Source organism: Neofelis nebulosa, chromosome 15, assembly GCF_028018385.1.
Source record: "Neofelis nebulosa isolate mNeoNeb1 chromosome 15, mNeoNeb1.pri, whole genome shotgun sequence".
NCBI lineage: Eukaryota > Metazoa > Chordata > Mammalia > Carnivora > Felidae > Neofelis > Neofelis nebulosa.
Genome location: NC_080796.1, coordinates 23,129,240 through 23,144,090, shown reverse-complemented (window position 1 = coordinate 23,144,090; position 14,851 = coordinate 23,129,240). Strand labels below are relative to the sequence as shown.

The 14,851-nt window shown below is 40.0% G+C and overlaps 1 protein-coding gene across 6 annotated transcripts in view; it reads right to left on the bottom strand.

Moving 5' to 3' along the window:
* The window catches only part of RABGAP1L (RAB GTPase activating protein 1 like), a 758,910-nt gene that overhangs the window by 241,661 nt on the left and 502,398 nt on the right, over window positions 1-14,851 (bottom strand). The window lies entirely within an intron of this gene.

Sequence of the window (14,851 nt, the reverse complement as noted above, 5' to 3'; positions counted from 1 at the left end):
CTTTAAAAGAGACATTAGATCAAATCATTTCTCTGTTCATTACTGTTGTTGTTATTGTTGTTTTTTCCTTTTAAATAGCTTCATTAGGTCAGAAACTCGTATGGACTAATTTCCCCACCATCTACAACAGTGTTTTGCCACGTAATAGCACTAAAAAATAGTTGTCCAATGAATGAAAATGCAACAAAAGAGGAATGTACATGGCCCAAGGGGAGCCCCAAAATAGAAATATTAGATGCTTGAATAAGATTTTGAAGAATAAACACAAAAGGTCACGTTCAAGTGCTGGGAGGAAAGCCAGGCACACCCATAGCCTGGCACCTGTGAAGGCAGCCGGCAGTGAAGAAGCATGGTGCATGCAGGAATGACATGGGACCTGGGAGGGCTGAGACAGAAAGTGTATGTGAGCGAGGAGAGAATGGCAGTTGGCGAAGGAGGCTGGTGCTCCACCACTTGCTGGCTTTCTTTGACCCTTGCAACCGTCCACATCTCGGTCCATGTTATCATTAGTTCTAGAGATACTTGGGCAGCAAAAATACACAGTAGGCAGTGGAGTGCGCGTTGGGGGCAGGTGCGTTATGAGACGGACTCCAGCCAGCTTTCCTAAGTCTGAACTGACCTTTCATCTCCTATTAACTGTATGACTCAGAGAAATTATTTAAACTGTCTCCACCCCAATTTCCTCATCAACAGTACCTACCTCACAAGGCTGTTGTGAGGGTTACATGAGTTACTATATGCAAAGTACTCAGAACAATGCCTGGCGCACAGACAAGCAGTAACAGTCTGGACATATTACTAAAATAAAGTCCTCAAAACTGAGCTTCCAAGAACTTTTCTAAGGAATTTCAGTAATTCAAGATCTCAAGAAATTTGCTACGTATTTCGATAAAAGTTAACCTATCTATTTCTTCTGTTAACTTCTTGAAAAATAAGTCTCTTTCTCCCAATCCACTTGATCATATCAAAGACTCAGTCTTCAGAGGAAAAACTTAGGTCATTGGAAAATAGAAATAGCCAGTACTTTAGAAGAAAAAGATCAAAAGATTAATAAACCTTAAAAACTGATAGGAGAGGTGTTTATAGTTTTTGCTTCTAGAAAATGATAGAAGCTGACTCATTTAGCCTTTGGCATTTGTTCTTTCATCACTAGTCAGAGTTTTAAAGTTACTTCAGTAAAACAGAATTTAGTTGCACTGACAATGTAAGAAGTTTGCACGGTCACATCAGAAAGGCTGTGGAGATCACTGAGCTGCACAGGATCTCTGCGGGAGCATCCACTCAGGCCTGGAGATGTCAAATCCCAACCACAGGAGACAGACACTGATAATAACCAGAGAATTTGAGGAAGACAACCAGGAAGCCAACAATCCCTCCTGTTCCAATGTTTACTGGCTTCACTGTGTGGATCTGCCTTATGTCTAACTGCTGTTCCTTTTGCTATAGTATAAATTGACTTCCTTTTGTTCTGTCTTCAAAGGAAATGGGGAACACCTGGTTACAATTTTTCCATGTCATCGAAGATACTTTTGAAGGTACCCTTTCCAAGACTAAAGTCTTAATTCCTTTAATCTACCCTCATTTTTTACTAATTGTAAGTTCTTTTGCTGTTCACCTGTGAGTTCTTTTGAAGGCCTTCATAAGTCTTCTAATACAAAATAAAACTACTAGTCTGCTGAAGAATTACCTTTACCCAAGAGTACTAAATTTAAGCCTTCATCCTAAACTGCCTACTCCTGCTTTGGGCTTTACATCAGCCATGGGCCTAACAACCTTTCCTGCCTTATTTATACATGTTGTCTTCTTTTATTTTTTTTTAATTTTTTTTTAATTTTTTTAACGTTTATTTATTTTTGAGACAGAGAGAGACAGAGTATGAATGGGGGAGGGTCAGAGAGAGGGAGACACAGAATCTGAAACAGGCTCCGGGCTCTGAGCTGTCAGCACAGGGGCCCGATGCGGGGCTCGAACTCACGGACCGCGAGATCGTGACCTGAGCGAAGTCGGCGCTCAACCGACTGAGCCACCCAGGCGCCCCTATGTTGTCTTCTTTTAAATAAGGGCTATTGGCTTGAACTACCTGTAGGGCGCTTCCCAAGTGTAAGAATCCATGACTTTTTTATGATTTAAATATAGTGGAAACACTTGATTTTCAGTTTCAAATTAATAATAGACTGGATAGATTCACAGAGACATGGCTGCCTTTAAGTTCTAGTTCACCAGAAGGTTTGTAATGAGGAAGACACAGACATTACCACGGTAGAGTCTAGAAACTAAGGCCTGTTTATGGAATATGCATGTAGAACCTAGCCTTTTTAAGACTGGAGGAGTTTCTAGGCATCTTGCAAACTTAAATGAGGGTGAGCTTATGACTATAAGTAAAAATGGATGGCCAGGAATGGTTTGGAAAAGAAACTTCTCAGGTTGGAGATCTAGGTATAGAGGTTTTTGTTTTGTTTTGCTTTGTTTTCTGGATTATCCACTGGAAAACAAATGTGTCAAAAAGCATTGTAATCTATTTTTCACAAATGTTGAGAAAAGCAGGAGAATTAAAAATCCTAAAAAATATTTCTACTTACCAAAGTAGAAATTTCTTCTCTAGACACCTTACACAATGGGACAAACATTCATTTTAGAGGAATATCTAAGTGTCTGAAGACAGAATGACAGAGAAACCTGTCTATGTAATTCCTAGTGGCCCTCATGGCTGTTTTTTTTAAGTTTATTTACTACCTTGAGAGAGAAAGTGTGAGCACAGGGAAGACACACACACACACACACACACACACACACACACACACACACACAGAGAGAGAAAGAGAGAGAGAATCATAAGCAGACTCCTCACCATCAGTGTGGAGCCTGAGGCGGGGCTTGAACCCATGAACCACAAGATCATGACCTAAGCCTAACTCGGCACTTAATCAACTGAGCCACTCAGGTGCCCCTTTCATGCCCACTAGGTAACAGTAGGATGTCCTCATGGCTACCACAGGGAAGGCAGGCAGGAAGGGCAGTGTTGCTCTTCCACTTAAGACTGAATTTAGAAAAGAGGTTCTGTCCATCAAATTTTTCTCGAATTTTTCATACGAATTTTTGTAATCAAATTCGTATGTCCCCAAGCCAAATTTATTTGATACCTGTTTTAATTTCCTTTAGGACTCTGAAATGGTATGACTGGGCCAGATGACCCCTCAGGTGTGAAAAAGTCTATGCCGGGGTAAAATCAAAGGCATTCCTTCTCAGAGGGTATGTGGATAGCCCCCACATCCAGGTGAACCCACACAGATGCACCAGAAATGGGAGTATTCGGGCTTAAATACAATCAACCAGTATACGGGGGAAATCCAAACATGACGAGAAGAGCACTGCTTACAGAACTCACCAAAAACGTCCTACTTGAGTGAAGTAATTGCTCTAAAATTTACACTGAGTTATTGGAACTAATTTGTTTAGTTTTTCATTTTTTAATGCTGTAAAAATTTAAAAGACAATACAAAGGGAAATAAATGGGTAACAAATTACAGATAGAAATAAAAGTTGCAGGTGAATTTGGAATTGGTTCCAGTTAAGTATCTGAAAGTCACAGTGTGTGGAGGTTACAGAGCTTGGGCAATAAATGATTGGCTTCTGAATAGAATTCTCTCAACAATGTTACTGCTGACATCAATAAAAAGTAAGAAATTAGTCTGCAATGTCTTCTGGTGAGAGACCCTATATTCCTTTTCTCCTCTAAAGAGAATGCAGTTCTGATGATTGGTACCTGAAGTTAACTATGTGAAAAGGCAAACCAGAATCTTCACTAGCTGTGTGTGTGTGTGTGTGTGTGTGTGTGTGTGTGTGTGTGTGTGTGTGTGTGTTTTAATCGTTGTTGTCTAAAGCCTTGCTAGATCAAGCGTGCTCCGTGGAAGCTGCATCCGCATCACCTAAGAGTTAGATGTGCAGACTCTCGGGTTCCCTATCCCAGAACCATGAACTGCAATCTGACTTGGCACTTAACTAGGATCACCAAGGGATTCAAATACATATTAAAATCAGAGACCCACTTGCTGAGGTGCCTTGCGGTTCCAAGAGTTGATTGTACAATAATAAAATCAGATGCCTGGCAAGGGTGTCTTTGAAGTAAGGTAAAAAGGAAACTCACTTGAACCTGAACATAATAACATTTTAATGAAAGGACTGTGCCAGGCATATGACAGGTATTATCTCCTTTAATCCTCACAACAACCTAAGAGATGGACACTATTATCTTCTTCTTATAGAGGAGGAAACAGAGGTGCTAAGAAGTGAAATGATTCTGAGGGTGCACAGCCTGTAAGCCACTGCCTGGCTGGAAAACCAGGTCTTTCTTACTCCAAAGCTTATTCTGCTTCTACACATATGACCAGGAGAGGGATTTCAGAAAAGATGCCCAGTGTAGTCACAAAAACCAAGCAAGACTCAACCAACCAACCAACCAACCAACCAACCAACCAACCAACCAACAAATGTTTACTGATTACTCACCCTGGGCTGAGAACTGAGCTACTCTAAGAAGAAAAAGGTAAAATATATGAGCAAAAAGCCAAAATTAAGACAGAATATAGTGAGTAAAAATTTTGTGCAAAAAAAATTCATGCAAATGAATAACCAGATTTTAAAAATGATTTTACACAAAAAATAAGCAAATAAGCAACAGACCACTTCTAACAGGCCACACTTCTGCATTTTTCTATTCCGTCTATTTTTGCATTTTTCTTTTAGACGTTACATATCCATTCTGCCTAGTGACTCAAAATGTAATCTGCTTCCCACAAACAGCAGATGGCACCATGCATTAGTGAAAGAATATGACAAAAAACATTGTAAAGATCAAGCTGTCAAAATTGATACCTTTTTGAAAGTAACTCAAATTTTCTAATTAGCTTTATAACAGTGACAGATAATTTAAGACTTCATTTTGAAAATTCACTGCAGATGAAGAAGCCACTTTTGTTCCAGCTTTGCTGACCAAAAACTGTGAGGAAATAAAAAAACAGCTGTCTTCATTTAGAAGTCTGACACAAATACATTTATAAAGAACGTGTATTCGTTGAGGTAGTAACCTCTACCAATATTAAACAAGTCAATATACAATTGAGGACCATAAAATAATTATTATATCTTCAAAACTGATTTCAATCAGCAATGATAATGTGTGGTACTGTTGACTGCAGCCAAACCAGAATCAGATGTTTTGCCACCAAATCGCGTCACAATTCTTTGTTTTTGTTTTCTGTTTTTTTGTTTTTGTTTTTGTTTTGTTTTTTTGACTCCAAACACTCCCAGGCACTGTCCCCAAGCACATTCAAACCGAGGAGGCAAGCTGAATGAAAACACCGTTCGAACAGAGGTGAGCCCTTCATTTCTCTGACACAGCAAGCCAGCCAGCAAGCAGACATTACTTCTGAAGCAATTTCATTCTTGGAAACACAAAGTACCTGGAGTATCTTTTTACAGAGAGAGAAGAGTCCATAGACACGATTTCCATAAAAGTTACAGAAGGAAAACAAAAGGTTAAAGGACAGAAATAAAATGTAAAGTGATATAAAAGGTTACACGTTATGGATGCTTCCAATGTGTAAGTCTAAATTCCACTAAATCTCTTTTTCCAAACAGAAAGCTTGTGGGGAGAAAACAAGAGATCATGTTTTCAGAAGAAGAATTAAAAATACAATAGTTCTTCACAAGTTTTCCTGCAATACATTCCGCTTTCTCAACCTTCAAACTATGTACGTAGTGCTCTGGGAAGAGGACAATGTTTTCCACTGTCCCAGTCGGGTATTTTTTTCTGGGTAAAATACAGCAACAATACTTCTTAATAGTTTAACTTACAGTTAGCTTTGACTTTCAATTGCACCAGTTCCTTTTAGGTCCAAACAATAAATAAAGAAAAAAAAAAAAGAAAATCTACTTAACAAAATGCTTTTGGCCCTAGGTAGGCACTCTTTTCCAATTCCACCCTATTCTACGTCATCTTTTCTCACTGGGCTGTCAAAATCCTTCGAAGAGCCCCCTCCAGTGCTTAACAACAACCATGGCCTCTTTTCTGAGATATGAATCCATTTACCACCCTTTATCCCCCTCTGACACTTTCAACTAACACCATCAACTCCTCTGTGGGCAGGATCCTTACTTCATCTCCCTGATTTCCTTATTCCCCTGCAATGCATTTACAACAGCTATAATCATCTCTCAAACATTTAAATCACACCATGCAATTCCATGCTGAAAGACCATCAGTGGCTTCTCGCATCACTTGGAAAGAAATTCCATGTCCTCTTCAACATGGCTGCCAGGCTCTGGTATTATTTGGGTCCACCTACCTCTTGGCCAACTGTTCTCTGTGTTCTAGAAGTTCTGGCTTTCTTTTAGTTCCTCCCACCCAAAAGCCTTACACATTCACTACCTCCCCCCTCTCTTAAATGGGAATTCTCCTACTCATCTCTCAGATCTCAGCTCTAAATGTCACTTACTCAGAGAGACCATTCTTGAAACCTTAATCTAAAATAGGTTTACTTATTACAAAATCTTGAAGCAGCTTGAACTTTCCCTTCATAGTAGTTATTATAATGTAAAATCATGTTTTTGTATTTATTTGTTATCTGCCCATCAGCCTGATATCTCCATGGATGCAAAGACAATGTCTATCTATTAACCAAGGTATCTGTTAGGTCTGGGTCAGGGTCAGGACAATAATTGTTAAATAAATGAATGACTGGATGAATGAAAAAGACATTCCCTTCAGTGAGTCTCTCTCACTCCCTAGATGTTGAATAGATGAGCTATTAGTTATTATTTTTCTAGAGACAAAAGACAAAACCTTACTTCAGAACAACTTGGAAGCATATTCTGCTCCTTTTTTGGCTTTCCTAGAATCCTTCTAATGACTATAAGTACTAGTCTGCCTCACATTCATATCTGGAATTAAACAGTCATCCACTTTTCACTACTTTTCAATGACTCTGAAAATAGATTACTCAGGAGACCTTTCAGATTCCCACACAAACCTTTAATAACCCAACCTTTAAACATGGAGTTATCCTGCTGACAATGCAACACAGTAGCTAACACATTCTATAAATTCTTTCTTTGCGAAGTATAAGAAACCACTTCAAAGAAAAGGCTATGAAAGAAAACCTAATCTAAAAATTTTGCATCCATTGTACAATGTGTTCCTTCCCCCATAATTCCACAAAAATGTAGAACTGTTAGACAATCTGGCATTATACCACATACTTTTAAATGTATACTCACTGCAAAAGATAAAGGCCCATGTGCTCGAGGACAGACATAGAAGCCGCAACCCAGAACATCAGCAGCTGTTCTTAACGTGTCTCACTGAATATATGTCAATTGATATTATACAACTATTTTGGCTCTTCCAGAATTGCCTTTCTAAGACATCTATTTTATCGTGCCATTACCCTGATTTAAACTTTCAGCAGCTTCCCATTACGTAACTGTGTTCTCCAAACTGCGGTATGCCAAAGCCAAGGTACAGAGAGCTATGTGTCAGAAGACGGAAGAGCCAGAGCAAATATGCTACAATTCCGGGGACAAACAAATGTGGCGGGTAAATAATTCTTGAACACTTGAAAAAAATCTATTAAAACAGTTCTGGCTCTACTGCGGAACAAAATGCAAAGTTCAAAAATGACATTTTAATATATGATATGTAACTTTATAGAAGGTTCAAGTTTGGGAGACTGTCAAATACATAGGAGACACCCAATGAATGTGTCAAAAAGACATCACAGAGGACTTCATTCATTTACCAAATAAATAGTGACAACCACAGCCCAGCAATGCTGGGATTGGACAGTGGGCCTTCCACCAGTTCTTACGAGCTGATCTCTCATATATATCACTGTTCTGAGTATAATATTAGGTTCAACCATAGGAAATTGCCAGTATTCAATAACTTTTGACTTACAAGAATGGCAAATTCCCATGGATCAACATAACACAAGAGTCTTTGTATCTATTTGTATCTGATCACCCCAACCTGTGTCCTTGCAGAAAAATGTTAGCTCTTTGTCTCTACCATCAAGTATTGCAACTGGCCTAAAATAAAACACAATACATGTTAGCTTAGGGCTCAGCCTGGGTCAGTCTGTACACAGTGAGCATAAACAAACATCTGAAGTTCATATTTTGGAAGAAATACGATGGTAAAAGAATCCCCTTCTCCTTCAGGTTGAGACAAAAAGGACTCCTAGGAGTTAGTGATTCAACAGGACCGGCATGACATAACAAAAAGCTAGTCACATTCATGTTCCCACATCACAAATAAACAAATTTTGTCCTATAGCAATGGGACTTACCTAGAAGAAAACCATTATAATGGTTTTCAAATTCTATCCTTATGTGAATGTTTTAAACTTGATCATCTGTTTTTGTTGTCAAAGAAGGAAATAGACTTAGCCCCAGTGGCTGACATCAACCAGAAAGAATTTATTGAGTATCAAGGCATACTTCTCTTTTTAAAAAAGGGTATATGTGGGGCGCATGGGTGGCTCGGTCGGTTGAGTGTCTGACTTTGGCTCAGGTCATGATCTCACAGTCCGTGAGTTTGAGCCCCGCGTCGGGCTCTGTGCTGACAGCTCAGAGCCTGGAGCCTGTTTCAGATTCTGTGTCTCCCTCTCTCTGTGACCCTCCCCCGTTCATGCTCTGTCTCTCTCTGTCTCAAGAATAAATAAAAACGTTTAAAAAAAAATTAAAAAAAAAAAAAAAGGTATATGTGAATCTGAGTTTTAAAAAGCTTTGGTAAGGGGCACTTGGGTGGCTCAGTCGGTTAAGCGTCCGATTTCGGCTCAGGTCATAATCCCACGGCTTGTGAGTTTGAGCCCGGTGTCGGGTTCTATGCTGACAGCTCAGAGCCTGGAGCCTGCTTCGGATTCTGTGTCTCCCTCTCTCTCTCTGCCCCTCCCCCGTTCACACTGTGTCTCTCTGTCTTAAAAATAAATAAATGTTAAAAAAAATAGAAATAAAAAGCTTTGAGGGGCGCCTGGGTGGCGCAGTCGGTTAAGCGTCCGACTTCAGCCAGGTCACGATCTCGCGGTCCGTGAGTTCGAGCCCCGCGTCAGGCTCTGGGCTGATGGCTCGGAGCCTGGAGCCTGTTTCTGATTCTGTGTCTCCCTCTCTCTCTGCCCCTCCCCCGTTCATGCTCTGTCTCTCTCTGTCCCAAAAATAAATAAAAAAAAAAATGTTGAAAAAAAAAATTTAAAAAAAAAAAAAAAAGCTTTGATACTTTGAGAAAAGAAGTTTTAGATTTTTAAAAAAGATTTTATTTTTAAGTAATCTTTACACCCAACGTGGGGCTTGAATTTACAACCTCCATATCAGGAGTCTTGCATTCCACTTCCTGAGCCAGCCAGGTGCCCTGAAGTTTTAGATTTTTAAAAGAGATTTTTAGACACTAATTTAAAAAGATCTATGCACTCCTATGTTTACTGCAGCATTATTTACAATAGCACAGATATGGAAGCAAACTAAGTATCCACTGACAAATGGATGAGGAAATAGACACACACACACACACACACACACACACACACACACACACACACACACGGATATTACGCGCTCAAAAAGGAAGAGATCATGCCTTTGTGACAACATGGATGGACCTAGGGGGTATTAGGCTAAGTGAAATAAGTCAGCCAAAGACAAATGCCACATGATCTCAATCAAATCAAAACAAATGAATAAACACACAAAAAGCAGAATCAGACCTCTAAATACAGAGAACAAAGTGATGGTTGACAGAGGGGAGAGAGGTGGGGGGATGGGCACAATGGGTGAAGGGGAGTGGGAGATACAGCCTTCCAGTTATAAAACGAGTAAGTCAAGGGGATCAAAAGCATAAGGAATGTGGTCAATGATACTGTAAGAGCATTGTAGGTACGGATGGCAGCTACACTTGTGGCGAGCATAGCATAACATACAAAGACGGTGAATCATGGCTATACTCCTGAAACTAATGTAACACTGTGTGTCAACTATATTTAAAATTTTTTAACGTTTATTTATTTTTGAGACAGAGAGAGACAGAGCATGAATGGGGGAGGGTCACAGAGAGAGGGAGACACAGAATCTGAAACAGGCTCCAGGCTCTGAGCTGTCAGCACAGAGCTCGACGCGGGGCTCGAACTCATGGACCGTGAGATCATGACCTGAGCCGAAGTCGGACGCTTAACTGACCGAGCCACCCAGGCGCCCCCTTTTTTTTGTTTAACGTTGTATTTAAATTTTTAAAAAATGAACAGGTGACACCGCATAACATAACATAACCACTAACCCCATTAACACCCCAACGTAGGTTCCTTTAGAAAAGGTAGCTCCAAGATCTGGTCAAAATGAATACAATTGGAGGTGTAGAAAACAAGCTAGAATTGGGGCCAGGAGGAACTGGGGCCTCTGGGGAGCAAAGAAACAGCAGTGTAGGGCGCTAGGTAAGGGATGAAGTAAAGGGGAGTAGAGCTGATGGGGCGGGGGGGAGGCATGTAGACTCTGACTGAGGTGGCTGTCTGCTTCCCAAACTGTCCACGAGGTATCAGCAGCATTTTTGTTATATTCTAGTACCATCTGCACTATTGTTGACTCTTTCTAAAAATAAATACATTTGGGGACACCTGGGTGGCTCAGTTGGCTGAGTGACCAACTCTTGATTTCGGCTCAGGTCATGATCACACAGTTCACAGGACTGAGCCCCACATAGGGCTCTGTGCAGACAGTGCAGAGCCTGCTTGGGATTCTCTCTCTCACCCTCTGTCTCTCTGCCTCTTCCCCACTTACGTGCGCGTGTTCGCTCTTTCTCAAAATAAATAAATGTGAAAATTTTTTTTAATAAATATATTTTAAAAGGAAAAAAATAGATTTTAAGCTTAACATATAAACATATAGAATACTATGAAACACGTATCATTTTTGCCTTAGTAAACATAAAAATTTGGTGAGCCCCCAGATAGCCTGAATTGGAACAATGCAGATTCATCTCCATTCCCCCTACTTGGTAACTGCTAACTCTAAAAAGGTCCCTCTTGTTCTTTGCCTAAATCTTCATGAAACCAAATATCTGCCCGTGTTTAATCATACTTGGTCCTGCTGCAGCACTGCTGTGAAACAAATCCGATCCAGATACTCATGCCACGGAAGTTTAGCTGTTACAACACTCATCTGCTCTCTGTCAACTTGGCTTTGTTGATAGGCCAACAGTAACATCTGCTCAAAATAGCCTTGAAGAAATCAACAGACCAAGGTTTTTTGCCCCCAGAATCAACACTAAAAATGCAGCAACCACAGAAACATTGCTGGATATTTCCCTTAAAATTTCTGTTTCTCTGAATTCATTACCTTGGACCATTATTTTACTTCCTGGAATTTGCCGAAGTAATGAATTCTAAGAATTGAAAAGGTGCACTGTCTCATGCCTTTCCATCTCACTCTTCTCAAAGCTCCTGAGTAAGGACTAGACCTATAGAATTTGCTAACCCCATATGGAACAGAAAGTACTTGCCCCAATAACTCTTAGCTATTGCTGCTGCTGATTAAAACTGACAAGAAGCATACGGTCTTTAGCCCAGACACATTTTAATATATACGTGCACAAAACTGTTACATCAGCATTTCTTAAAATGTAAAGAATTTAAAAACTTGGGAACATCTGTTGAACATACAGATTTCTAGAGTCCTATCTTCAAAGAATCTGGAGAATAAGAAGGGGCTAGAGAATTGGCATGTTTAACAAGCACTTCTCAATCACTCCAAGTTCTTTTCTTTTTTTTAAATGTTTATTTATTTTTGAGAGAGAGACAGAGCGAAACAGAGAGTGAGCAGGGGAAGGGCAGAGAGAGGGAGACACAGAATGTGAAGCAGGCTATCAGCACAGAGCCTGACATGGGGCTCGAACTCATGAACCACAAGATCATGACTTGAGCCAAAGTCAGACACTTAACCAACTAAGCCACCCAGGTGCCCCCCTTTCTTTATTCAAGTAGAATGGCCAACATTTTTTGTTTTCTTTAAAAAATTTTTTAAAGTTTTAATTTTAATTACCCAGTGCTTATCACAAGTGTACTCCATAATCCCAATCACCTATCTTACCCATCCCCTACCCCCCCCCCCCCCATAGCCATCGTTTATTCTCTAGAGTTAAGAGTCTGGGTTTTTTTGGTGGTGGTGGTGATTTCTTTTCTTTTTTCTTTCTTTCTTTTTTTTTTTTTTTGGCTTATTTCTTTTTCCCTTTGCTCATTTGTTTCTTAAATTCCACATATGACTGAAATCATATGGTATTTGTCTTTCTTTGACTGCCTTATTTCACTTAGCATTATACTCTATCCATGTTGTTGCAAATGGCAAGATGTCATTTGTTTTTATGGCTGAGTAATATTCTAGTGTGTGTGTGTGTGTGTGTGTGTGTGTGTGTGTGTATACACACACACACACACACATATATATACACATATATATGTGTGTGTGTGTGTGTGTATATAGGTATATACATATACACACACACACATACATACCACACCTTTATCCATTCATTAATCAGTGGACGCTTGGATTGCTTCCATATCTTTGCTACTATAAATAACGTTGCTATAAACATTTTTGTATTCTTTGGGTAAATACTCAGTAGTGATTGCTAGATCATAAGTAGTTCTATTTTTAACTTTTTGAGTACCAGTTTGCACCAGTTTGCTCCAGTTTGCATTCCCACCAAATGGTGCAAGAGGGTTCCTTTTTCTCCATATCCTCATGAACATTTGTTTGTTTTTGATTTTAGCCATTGTGACAGGTGTGAGGTAATATCTCATTGTGGTTTCATTAGCATTTCCCTGATGATAAGTGATAATGAACATCTTTTCATGTGTCTGTTGAGCCATCTGGATGTCTTCTTTGGAGAAATATCTGTGTCGTCTGCCCATTTTTAAATTGGATTATATGATTTTTGGGTCTTGAGCTGCATCACATCTTTATATATTTTGGATAATCAACCCTTATCAGATATGTCATTTGCAAATATCTTCTCCCATTCCATAGGTTGTCTTTTGGTTTTGTTGATTGATTCCTTCAATGTGCAGAAGGTTTTTATTTTGATGTAGTCCCAATAGTTTATTTTTGCTTTCATTTCCTTTGCCTCAGGAGACATACCCAGAAAAATGTTGCTATGGCTGATGTCAGAGAAGTTACTGCTGTGTTCTCTTCTAAAATTTTTATGGTTTTGGGTCTCACATTTAGCTCTTTCATCCATTTTGAATTTATTTTTGTGTATGGTGGGAAAAAGTGGCCCAGTTTCATTCTTTTGCATGCTGCTGTCCAGTTTTCTCAACACTTGTTGATGAGACTATATTTTCCCACTGGATACTTTCCTGCTTTGTTGAAGATTAACTGACCGTATAACTAATAATGGGCTTATTTCTGGGTTTCCTACTCTGGTCCATTGATATATGTGTCTATTTTTGTGCCAGTACCATACTGTTTTAAGACTGCTTTGTAATATAACTTGAAGCCTGGAATTGTGATGCCTCCAGCCTTGCTTTTCTTTTTTCAAGATTGCTTTGGCTATTTGGAGTCTTCTGTGGTTCCATACAAATTTTAGGATTGTTTGTTCTAGGTCTATGAAATATGCTAGTAGTATTTGGATAGGGATTGCATTAACTGTGTAGATTGCTTTGGGTAGTATAGATATTTGAACAATATTTGTTCTTTCAATCCATGAGCATGGAATGTGTTTCCATTTCTTTGTGTCACCTTCAATTTCTTTCACCAGTGTTTTATAGTTTTCAGAGTACAGGTCGTTCACTTCTTCGGTTAAGTTATTCCTAGGTACCTTATGGGTTTTGGTGCAATTAGAAATGGGATTGGGCCAGTCTTCTGGAGGTGGGGGCCACCACACTGGCAGTGAGGCAAGTGTGACTAAGAAGAGCAGGCTTCAGGAACGAGGGGGACGGTGTCAGGGCTTGGTGCAAGCAAGTTAGGTAGCCCGTGTCCACACTGTGCTGGTTCCTGCAGGTCGCCTTGTGCTTATGCTGATGGGGAGGAAAACCACACCAGACAGTTCCTTTGTTCCCAGAGGGGTCTCTCCATGAACACTGCCTCTCTGGGACACACTCCAAAATGAGCAACTGACCTCTTCACTGTGTTCCCCAAGTACTCTTCAGATTGCCGTTTCCAAGCTATATGTGCATGGGCTGTTTGTCTGCCTCTCTCCAAGAGCAGCCCCAATGTCCTCCAAGCTCTCCCAGATCCAAGCATAATGACCTTGAAACCTCTAGGCTCTAAGCCCCACTGGTTGCAAGAACTCATGAGATTTGGGACCTCTTGCTCTCTGAGCCAACTGCTGTGGGGAATCATCTTCCCTGTGCACTTCCCTGTGTACTAGTCTGTCTCTCGCCTGACCTTCTCAGTAACTGGGGCTCCCTCCCCACCGTAGCAGCCAAGATCCATTTCTCTGCCAAACCTCATTTCTGCACTTCCTACTGTCTTCAATGTGGTCTCTTCTCTCTCTTAGTTGTAGAGTTTGTTCTGCCAGTATCCAGATCAATTTTGGGGGTATTTGGGATGATATAATAGTTACCCGGTTGTATTTGTGGGATGAAGTGAGCCTAGGGTCTTCCTACTCTGCCACCATCTTCCACTCTCTCCTTCACCAAGTTATTTTAAAAACTGAGATATAATATAATTCAAATACCATAAAATTCACCTTTTAAAAGTGTACAAAATTCAGTGGTTTTTAGTAGAGTCACAAGATTGTACAACCATCCCCATTATCTAATTCCAGAATATTTAATCACCCCAAAAAGTAATCTTGTACTCATTAGCACAC